The sequence below is a fragment of the Cryptomeria japonica genome, chromosome 10 (assembly GCF_030272615.1).
Source record: "Cryptomeria japonica chromosome 10, Sugi_1.0, whole genome shotgun sequence".
NCBI lineage: Eukaryota > Viridiplantae > Streptophyta > Pinopsida > Cupressales > Cupressaceae > Cryptomeria > Cryptomeria japonica.
In genome coordinates, this window is record NC_081414.1 from 799838667 (window position 1) to 799849956 (window position 11290).

Sequence of the window (11290 nt, forward strand, 5' to 3'; positions counted from 1 at the left end):
CTACTCCACAACACCACTTGGAGACATTCTACGAGTTGTGAGATGGGTTGCTGTCATCAAACGAATGTGTAGGACCGCTAGGGAGAGTCACCAACCACTGGGAAAGTGCAGGGGGGGATCACTGGAGAATTTGCATCCTTCGCATTCTGCCTTCCGTCATCACCAACAGCTTTAACAATCAATTTTCCAATGCCTAACAATCAATTTTCCAATGCCTAATGTTGGTATGAGTAAAGTTTTATTAGGTCCAAATTATCTTATTTTTAATACTTTTGATCTATTTATTATATATATTTTTATAGAGTTATTCATTGTTATTTATCTTTTTTTATGTTTTACGATAAATATGTGGTCATTGGGACATTGTCAAAATGACAAACTTGTCCCAGCCAAACTCAAATTTAGTTAACTTTCACCTTGAATTTTTTTGTGAGTTAAACACAAATTTGAACAATGTACTACCATGTCCTTGTATTTAAAGAAATTCAATACATTCATTTGAATCATGTCTACATCTCAAGCATTATTTTATTATTATTTGCATTCACACTCTTTTAATATGCACACAAAAATGATTTTTGTTCTACACAAGCATCATAAGAGCATGTGTATGATTGGAGATTGGTGTTTTCAATTATTTGTACATATTGACCAAGGAGAATATGTCCCCTTGGGATATAACAGCATCCCCTCAAGGTATTTATAAATATTCACAACTCATATATATTAACCATATACAAAGACAAGACACATGTTGCAAAGTGAAGAAAACTGGTCTACATATTACATACTACAAATTTGAAAGTACAACATCGATCCATAATCATCGATTTTTCCCTAATCCGTAAACTCGTCACTACATATTTTCAACAAATATGTTTTATTCTAAGGTAACTATCAATGTCAAATCTATAATTTTAGATCCTAACATATATCTATGTATTCATTTATTAGAGATATGTACACTTATCTTACATTCACTTCTATTGATTAGTATTATATTATCAACCTTGCCTAGTAGCATCTTTTATTACTTTGGGTTAACCATGTTTATGCCTACTCATTTTATTTGGATTTGCCTAGACTAAACTTCAGAAATATTATTGTTATTTACATTTGAAGAACTCAATTGATCCTACACAACCTTATCTTACGTTTAAGTTTTCTAATAAATATTTCCAAGTCTAATATAATTCTAATTTTTCATTCATATTTAGTATGTCTTGGTTTTTATTTTTTATATGCTTATATCTTTCCCTTAGGGTTCGAGAATGCATGTCGATTTATCCTTTATATCCTACCATTAAGGCAATTATTAGAGAATTTTCCCTCACCAATTTTCATTTGGCATGTTCATATCTCTCATATCATATGATACATTTATTACTAATATATAAATATAATTTTATACTACGGATGTGAGTGTCTTCTCTATGGATATTTTGCTCCATCATATTTCACCTATTTCATCATTCATTGCCAATTGAGTCAATTAGTGAGCCTATCCTATTCTATTAGAGATGCTTCTAAGTTCCTTTGTTCACACATTCCATGATTATCATATGCCTTGTAATAGTGATGAGCATATAGTATGCAAGGGTTTATAATGTGAGTCTCCTTTGCATCAAACCATTATACTTATTAATGATATATATATTGAAGATGTCAAGAAAAAATTATTTCAATAAATCCACATCATATGTAGCCATGTTGATATCATACACAATTATTATTACTCTAAACCTCACATTGATTCTTTGGACACATATCCTTCACATCACCTTCCTTCAAGATATGCTAACTTCTATCTTGATAAGTATTTATTTAATTCTCATGTTCATTGTATTTTTACTTTCTTTTATTATCCTTGAATGTCTAATGGCATTATAATCCTTAATGAGGAACTTTGACTTGATGGTGTTGGGATAAGTTGTTGTATACCTTTGTAGAACATATTGTAGATTATACCCCTTTAATTATGAGTCCAATTTCACACTCTCTTTAGAACTCATTTTAGTTTCCCATTCCCTTAATCATTTTAGGACCATTTCTTGCCTCTAACTATTAAGAGAGTTAAGTAGTATAACAACTTCCTACACTAATATTGAGAGGAGGGTAATGCGAAAATATTGCACATTTTTACAATAGTTACAAAAAATTAACAAAAATAAGCATAAATAGATTATATACCACAATATAGTGATTTATGTGGGGAAATTTCCCTTTGGGGAGAAAAACACCACACTCTAAAATCCACTCAATATATTATTCAGAAATTAACAACAAATTAAAATATACTACACACAAATCAATGACTAGCAAACTCTTACATAGAACCTCCATCTCACATACCTAACATGTAAGAGATTCAATACATGAAACCATCAAACAGTATTACAAAACCATGGGCTAAAAACCACACAAGAGTGGCACCCATCATATCTCCAATACGATATGATATATGATGTGTCAATACATACACCAACATGTGTAACTCCCTTTTAAAACTCATTTACGTGTCAAATACATTTTTTATATTTCCTATTTTGGGAGACCCAACTTTAAAAGGTCATAACTTTTGAACCGTGTGTCCAATTGACAAACCATTTAGAACACTAAAAAGATCATGGAATGCTTTATTAAGCTTTAATTTCATATCCCAACTATGGACACTTTTGAGTTGTTTCAATTCCTCTAAGACCCTCAAAATTTACTATCATGCTTATCTAGCTAAATCAAACATTTGGGAAAAAATTCAAACCAATCCATGCTCAAATCAAAACTTACTAAAAATAATAACCTTACATATATGAAAGGTTGAGACATCATTTTCCTAATAGAATTATGCCATAACTTAAGAATATGAATAATATGTTGGTCTTAACATGAACAAATCTAGTATTGAAATTGGGATACGATGATTGTAAGTTGGCAAAAAAATATAAAGTACATTAAGAACTCTCTATAAGACATAATTCTTAGTTCATCTCATTATCTCATCTTTTCAATTCAAGAGCAAACATTCATATTCAATAATAGATTTGACCATAAGGACCACCAATATACAACAAGAAATCTTCAATTATATCTTCATTGTGTATTTTCTTATGATTTATCATGTTATTGTTGTTAGACAATTCAAATACCTGAAAGACAACTGAGAGAGGGGGGGTGAATCAGCTGTCACATATTACCATAACCATTAGCAATTAAAAATTTAATATCAGAACCCAAAATATTAATTACAGAATAATAGTATAACCAATTAAGCATAAACAATAATCATAGAATAAATTTCATCCACATGACACCAAGATTTGTATGTGAAAAACCCAGTAAAGAGAAAAACCATGGTGGGAAGACTACCCATAGTCAGATAATAATTTTGCGGTAAGTATGTGAATTATAATTGAGGGGCATGCACTTTTAGGAAGGCCAACAGCATAGAGCACACTACTCATCACAAAAGGAGTCTCATTGACTACAGAGAAATCAAGACTGCAATCCAAAGAAGTGTTGAACTGCAAAAGATAGCATCTCCTATGCCTAAGTATAGTTTTGGCTAAGCTCAATTCCATAGGACTAAATCCTCATACACAAACCTAATTTGATCTCCAATGATTGACCAAATCCTATTTCTGAATGATATTACATTATTTGCACATTACTTCCCTTTCCCATAACCATGATGATCTACAATGAGATCTTACATCTATATATACAAACCCTTGGCCACAAACAATCAAGTCGGCCACCAGATAATAAACCAATAACATAATTACAAAACATGTCAGCCTTAGACCAAACAAATAATATCCAACACATAAGACATCCCGGAAACACATCGAGAGGTCCAATCCACACGCTTCATTAAAGTTGATCCATAACCTAGATCAGCCAGGACCCAGTATAGGTCCAGACGCTACAACAATGATCTCCATCCACCAAGTCTAGAACATGATTACCATCAACATCCTGAAACTTCACCAAAAACTCCACCAACACCACTTATGCAATTCATCAAAGATATTCATCAAAAGCTCTATCGGTGAAAACCTTGTCGGAACTAGAAGCCAAACTTCCAAGCAAACAGGATAGCATCCGATCACCAGACCAAAAATAACTTACTGAATATGAGCATGAGTATCATGAATAAAACAATTCCATAACCAAACTATACTCAAGGCTACCAGATCATGTTGGATCCAAACCAACCAGAAACCATTCAACCTACCGAGACCAAAAGGGTGCTGGTAAAGCATCCAAACAACTAGTGTTGGTATCAATGACAAAACATCAATGCAACACATAATCAATTCCTCCAAAAGGACAATAATCTCCCCCTTTGGAATTTATGGCAGCACTAGATGTGAAAAACATCTAAGTACCAAGAAATGCCAAACAAGTCTCCCCAATGGAAGACACCATTCAATAATCTGTCGCTCAAAGATATAGTAATGAGGTTCTGAAACAAAGACCAAACTCCCCTATGAATAATATCTCTATAAATCTTTGAATCTCTCCCCCTATCAATATCTCTCCCCTTTTCTTTTTATTTTTCACATCAATATCTCTCCCCCTTTGACATCAATGCCAGAAATCTAACAAAAATATCAAAGCAAAAAACATAAACCACTAAATCACAAAACTGACTACTCCCCCAAAGTAGTAGTATCCCCACATCAGAACCGAAATGAATAGTATCTCTGATAATACATACCAGACTGATGCACTGATGTCAAACCACATCAATCAAGTCTCTACTGGAAGAGCAGAAAATCCCAATCTGTCTCTCAGGTACTCAAATCATTCCTTAGGAAAAGGTTTAGTGAAAATATCTACAATCTACTCTTTAGTGTTCAGATAAACCAGACTAACTTCATTTGCTTCCACCTTTTCCTTCAAACAGTTATACTTAATAAATATGTGCTTTCTCTTAGAATGAAATACCAGACTCTTTGATATATCAATAGTAGTAGAGTTATCATAGTGAATAACTACTGGTGTATCGCAATCCACCTTTATATCCTTCAATATTTGCTTCATCTAAAAAACCTATGTATAGTTAGTAGCAACAACAACATACTCAACTTCAATAGTAGATAAGAAGTACATGATTGTTTCTTGTTGATCCATGAAAGGAACTTCTTTCCAAGAAAGAAAGCTCCACCGGAAGTAATTTTCCAGTCATCAACATCTCTAGCCCAATCAACATCTGTATATGCACATAAAGTGAAGTTATCATCCTTAGGGTACCACAAACCATATTCATATGTACATTGCAAGTATCAAAAAATCCTTTTCACCGCACTCTCATGATTTTCTCTAAGATCACTCTAAAATCGTGAAACAATACAAACAACAATCATTATCTCAGGCCTAGTCTGAGTCAAATAAAGTATACTTCCAACTATATATTTATATCTTGTAGGATTTACCGGTGTAGAAACATCTTTTCTTGTCAATTTCTTACTTGTAACCATAGGAGTACTTACCGGTGTAGAATATCCCATACACAATTTCTTTAGCAACTCCTTAGCATACTTAGTTTGATAGATAAAAATACCTTTGTCAGTCTAAGTAATCTGAAAACCTAAGAAAATTTTTTATCTCACCAATCATAGACATCTCAAATTATTTCTCCATATTCTTAAAAAATTCTATGCATAACTTATCTTCACCACTAAAAATAATGTCATCAACAAATACTTCAATAATTAGTATATCATCATCAGTGGTCTTATAATATAAATTTCTATTAGCACTATCCTTAGTAAACCAAGCTTTAGAAGATATTTATCCAACCTTGCATATCAAGCTCTAGGTGCTTGTTTCAATCAATATAAAGTTTTCCTTAACTTTCAAACCATGTGTGTATCATCTGATAGTGAAAAAACATCAGATTGCTCAATATAAACTTCCTTATCAAGATCCTCATTTAAAAGTGCACACTTAACATCCATCTGATAAACCTTGTAGTTCTTATAAGCAACATAGGCAAGAAATAATCTTACAACTTCAATCCTAGCTACCAGTGCAAAATTCTCTCCATAATTAATTCATTCCTTTTGAGAATATCCTTTACAAACCAATCTAGCCTTATTTCTTATAACTTGACCATCCTCATTCAATTTATTCCTAAAAACTCATTTATTTCCAATAATATTCTTATTTTTAGGCCAAGGACTCAAAGTCCATGTGCTATTTTTCTCAATCTGGTCCAATTCTTCTTCCATAGCTTTCAACCAATATTCATCTTTATATGCCACAATTACTAATACTGGTTCAACTTGTGAAATTAAACATACCTCATAAATTGCCAATCTTCTTCTTTTCATTACTTCATTATTCTTATCCCCAATGATCTGATCTTTTGAATGATTCAATCTCACATACCTAGGAATCCTCTGACTCTTTGTTCCTCTTCCTGGTTCTTCAGTTACTGTTAAATTTTCAGATACTACCAGAGTAACTTGTTCATCTCTTTGTTCTAGTAAAGGTGCTACCGGTTCAGATATGATCATTTCCACTGCCAGTTCCTTTTCATAAACTTTGATTTGACTTATGTCCAACTCATCTACTTTGACATTGGCACTCTCCCAAATTCTCTGCAATCTATTGTTATAACATCTATATTCTTTGCTTTCATTAGAATAACCAAGAAATATACCTTCATCACATCTAGGATCAAATTTGCCAATGATATCATCTCTCCTGATATAGCATTTACTACCAAAAATTTGAGCTACTTAACTATAGGTGTATTTCCCAACCATAATTCATAAGATGTCTTACTGGTTTTTCCTTTGATATGTACTATGTTGAATATATAAATCATTGTGCTCACTACTTCTTTCCAGTAGATATGAGATATACTAGCTTTCATCATCATCGTTCTAGCAACATCCAAGATAGTTTTGTTCTTCCCTTTTACAACTCCATTCTGCTGAGGTGTTTTAGGAGAAAAAAATTATCTTCTTATACAATACTTCTCACAAAAGTTGTTAAACTCACCAGATGTGAATTTTCCACCATGATCTGACCTCAAACATTTAATCTTTAATGGTGTCCCGGTTTCCACTTTAGCCTTAATTATTTTAAACTTTTCAAATGCCTCAAATTTTTCCTTTAGAAAAGTAACCCACATAATTCTAGAATAATCATCAATGATTAGCATGAAATATCTATCACCGGCTAAACTCACAAAGCTGGTTCCCACTTTTTGATACACCCTGATTTTGCTAAAGTCCTACATTTTTTAGAAAATATAATGATTTAAGCTTTAAGAGGTCTCATTTGAAGTAACCAATTGAAAAGAGTTAAATTAAAGGCTCTTAGATCAAAATTTCTTGGATAGAACCTCTGTACTTCTAAATCATACTTGCAATAGAGTCTCCTTTGCATCTATCAAATGCTGATAAAAAACCAATTTTACATAAGATTTTGGGGGATCAAATTAATTCATTTAAAAGTTTATTTTTTTAAGTATTGAGTCCTTATTATAAGTTTTCTAAATAGTATAACTTTTAATATATTTAATTTGATTAATATATTTTTATTTTATTTCTTATGAATGTAGATTTTTCACTGAACAGGAACTTCTCTGTTCAATGCATTCGGAAAAATAGTAAACTAGCTCAAAAAAATTGTGAAAAATATCTATGCACTAGATATTGATGTTTTCTTTCTAACAAAAAAAAAGAAAATTGAATTTTGATATATATAGAACAAGATATGTATTCAAACGTACACCTATATCTAAAATATAATTAGTCGAATTTCAAAACTTAATAAAATGAAAAATATTCAACATATCACTATCAAACCAACTGCATGCCCTAGGTATTGATGTTACAAACCAAAATTTAAAAGAATTAATTTTTTGTCATTTATAGAAAAAAAAGTATGCATTGCTGGATACACATCACTTTTAAAAAATGTTATTTGAGCAAAAAAACTTACTTTTTGAGGGAGATGGAAAATCAATAAAATTTTATTCAAACAAATTTGAAAAAAATATATTTAGAATCTACAAACAAGATGCTAAAAAGCACTAGTTTATATCATCTTCAAATTCTTAACGGTTTAAAAGTTATAGGTGTTGGAAAGTGAACTTTTTTTTCAAAATATTCATCTAAGTGTCAAAGCTAGTCAAAAAGTGGGAACCAGTATTGTGAGTTCACCCCACCTTGAAAACTTAGCAGGGCCGCACAAATCATTATGAATAAGATCAATAATATCATTAGATTTATCTTGTATACTCCTAAATGAGGTTCTGGCATGTTTCCCCATTTGACATTCTTTACATATCAGATTATAGAGCTTCATAATCTTAGGTATGTCTCTAAATGCCTTAGTTGAGCTGATCTTCACAATGCAATCAAAACTCACATGGCACAGCCTTTTATACCATAGCCAACTCTCATCAATCCGTGTAATCAAACAACTCTTCTCACCGGAGTTCAAATGAAATATATTACCTTTAGTCTGTGTACCGGTTGTAATCTCCAAACCAGATTTGTTAATGATTTTGCATTTTCCATCCTTGAACTGCAATTGAAATACCTTATCCACTATTTGTCCTACACTCAAAATATTATGCCTTAAACCTTCAACATAATAAACACTTGTCAGTATTTCTCTTACCATCCAATGATATAGTTCCTTTTCCTTTGATCATACATGCTTTGTCATCTCCAAATCTGACTAGACCACCATCAAATTCTTGCAAAGATAGAAACTTCCCTTTATCTCCAGTCAAATGATTTGAACAACTGCTATCAATTACCCATTCATCTTTGTCCTCAATTTTAGTAGCAAGTGCCTTCTCTTCAGGTACTTTCTCTTCCAGTGTCAGAACATCTTCCTTGATGGCTAGGAATACCCATTCCTTCTCATTGTCGAGACCACTAGCAGATTCTTCTGTCGGTTCATCATCAAAATCTGTAATGTCTTCCTCATCCGCTATGTAGCATATTTGTCTCTATTTTTCCTATGCTTATACTTGTTCTAATATCCAGGGTTAGGCTTAGATGATATTTTAAAACTCTTTCTTCAAATCTTGAATTCCTTTTAGGACATCTAGATGCAAAAAGACCAATCTTATTACATGCAAAACATTTAAAAGGTGCTATTCATTCATACTTACTTCCTACCAGTCCTCTAGGTACTCTTCTAGCAAATAGTGCTTCAAGTTTCACAAACTCATCATATTCTCTCTTCATATCTTCCAATTCCTTTGCATATAAAAATTTTCAATCTTTCTTACCGATTGTAGATGTAGATGCATACAATGGAGGTTCAGTCTTCACAGCTCCAGAAGGTCCAAATTCTTCAAGCTCAAAAGCAGATAATTTCCCAACCAAGGTATCTTTGTTGACAGATATGTTAGCCATTGTTCTCAACTCATTAATAACAGTAGCCTTCATCTTGGAAGCCCATGGTAGGGCTCTTAAAACTTTAAAAATAATTTTATCTTCACTCAAAGTTCCACCACAACATTGAATTCCCATAAAAATCTCATTTATCCTTTCCATGAATGCAGTAATCTTTTCATCTTCTTCCATCTTAAGGTTTTCATATCTCACTGATAACCATCAAGTTTAGCAATCTTCACTATAAGGTCACCTTTAATAAAAACCCAACAATAAATTGAACGCCTTCCCTCATCTTCACATGTCGGCTGTTGGGTGGATTATTCTATATCTTACGTATAATCATATATATATGTTTTCCCGATCATATCTCTGCTAACACATTTCACAAGCTTCTATTCAGTTGCAAGAATTAGTTTGGTTGGTTACTATCATAGCAGTTCTTTATCTTTTATAGAACCATATATATATGTATATATGTTCCTCTGATCATATCTGGTGAACATATCTTATTGAGTAGGTTTAGAGAAGAAAGCAAAGATGCAGATATTCGTGAAGACGCTGACAGGAAAAACAGTCACCCTTGAGGTCGAGAGCAGTGATACCATCGACAATGTCAAGGCAAAAATTCAAGTGGGTGTTATTTTTTGTAAACATTTATCGCATTAAGTTTTCTCAATTTCCTATCTTTTATCGAAGATGGGTTTTTTATTACAGTAATGGATTTTGTATGTTGAGTGCTGTAATTGATTGTGATGTTCCAGGACAAAGAGGGCATCCCGCCAGATCAGCAGCGGTTGATATTTGCTGGGAAACAGTTGGAAGATGGACGAACTCTTGCGGATTATAATATCCAGAAGGAATCAACGCTGCATCTGGTGTTGAGGTTAAGGGGAGGCCTTTCCATCAAGGTGAAAACTCTTACTGGAAAAGAGGTAGAGATCGATATAGAACCCACTGATACCATCGAGCGGATCAAAGAGCTTGTCGAGCAAAGGGAAGGAATACCACCCCTACAGAAAAAGTAAGTAGTTATTCACAATGTTGTTTAGATTTTATTGTAACCCTATTTTGTGGCCTGCTTTGATGTGTTGGGATAAAGATCTGTGGTATTCTTAGGGTTGTTTGAAACCTAATTGTTCCAATAATTTTTGTTGAACCATCCTTTTTCCCTATATTTTATTTTTTTCAACAAGAAAAATTCATAATTCGACAAATATAATGCTTATCCAACCTCAAAATCATAAAAGAGTTATCCATCCTGATAATTGCAGCTTCCTGTATTTAGAGAAAGGAAAGAGGTAAGGCATATATATGCATGTGCAAATATCGGCCAACTACATGTGGCAAGGTGTTGAAACAACAAAATCCTTTTACTGATTTCCATGATTAATATTGTCCTGCAGGCTCATCTATGGGGGAAAACAGCTGAACGGTCGAAGATTATGGTTTAGAGGGAGGTTCTGTTCTCCATCTTGTGCTGGCATTGCGCGGCGGCTGTTAATACATTTGTTTAGAGCTAAGCAGCAGTGATAGTTGTCATTCTTCTGTATGCAGCTGTCATTCTTCTATATTCCTGTTACTTGTTGAAAGAGAGCAAATATGAATAAAGGCATCAATGCCATTTTGCTCCATGATTTTTTCCTGTCAACAATCTTATATCTACAAATTTTTCTACTTGGCAATGAAGAAATTAACGAATATAAATACAAACATTCATTTTGTTCTTTATGATGTTTTAATGATATAGTACAGCAATATTTGAAAATGGTGTTTGATTTTTATAAAAAGGATTAAGAGATTCAAAATTGACATGTTTTTGTTATGTAACTACAAAATTTATAACCCACACAAGCAAGAATTAATAACTTTCCTACCAATAAATTAGAGGGGTAGTTGGAGAGATTTGAATACGT

The 11290-nt window shown here is 32.6% G+C and overlaps 1 pseudogene; it reads left to right on the forward strand.

Moving 5' to 3' along the window:
* Positions 1-9902: 9902 nt before the first annotated feature.
* Positions 9903-10878, forward strand: LOC131072249 (ubiquitin-like; annotated as a pseudogene).
* The last annotated feature ends 412 nt before the right edge of the window (positions 10879-11290 follow it).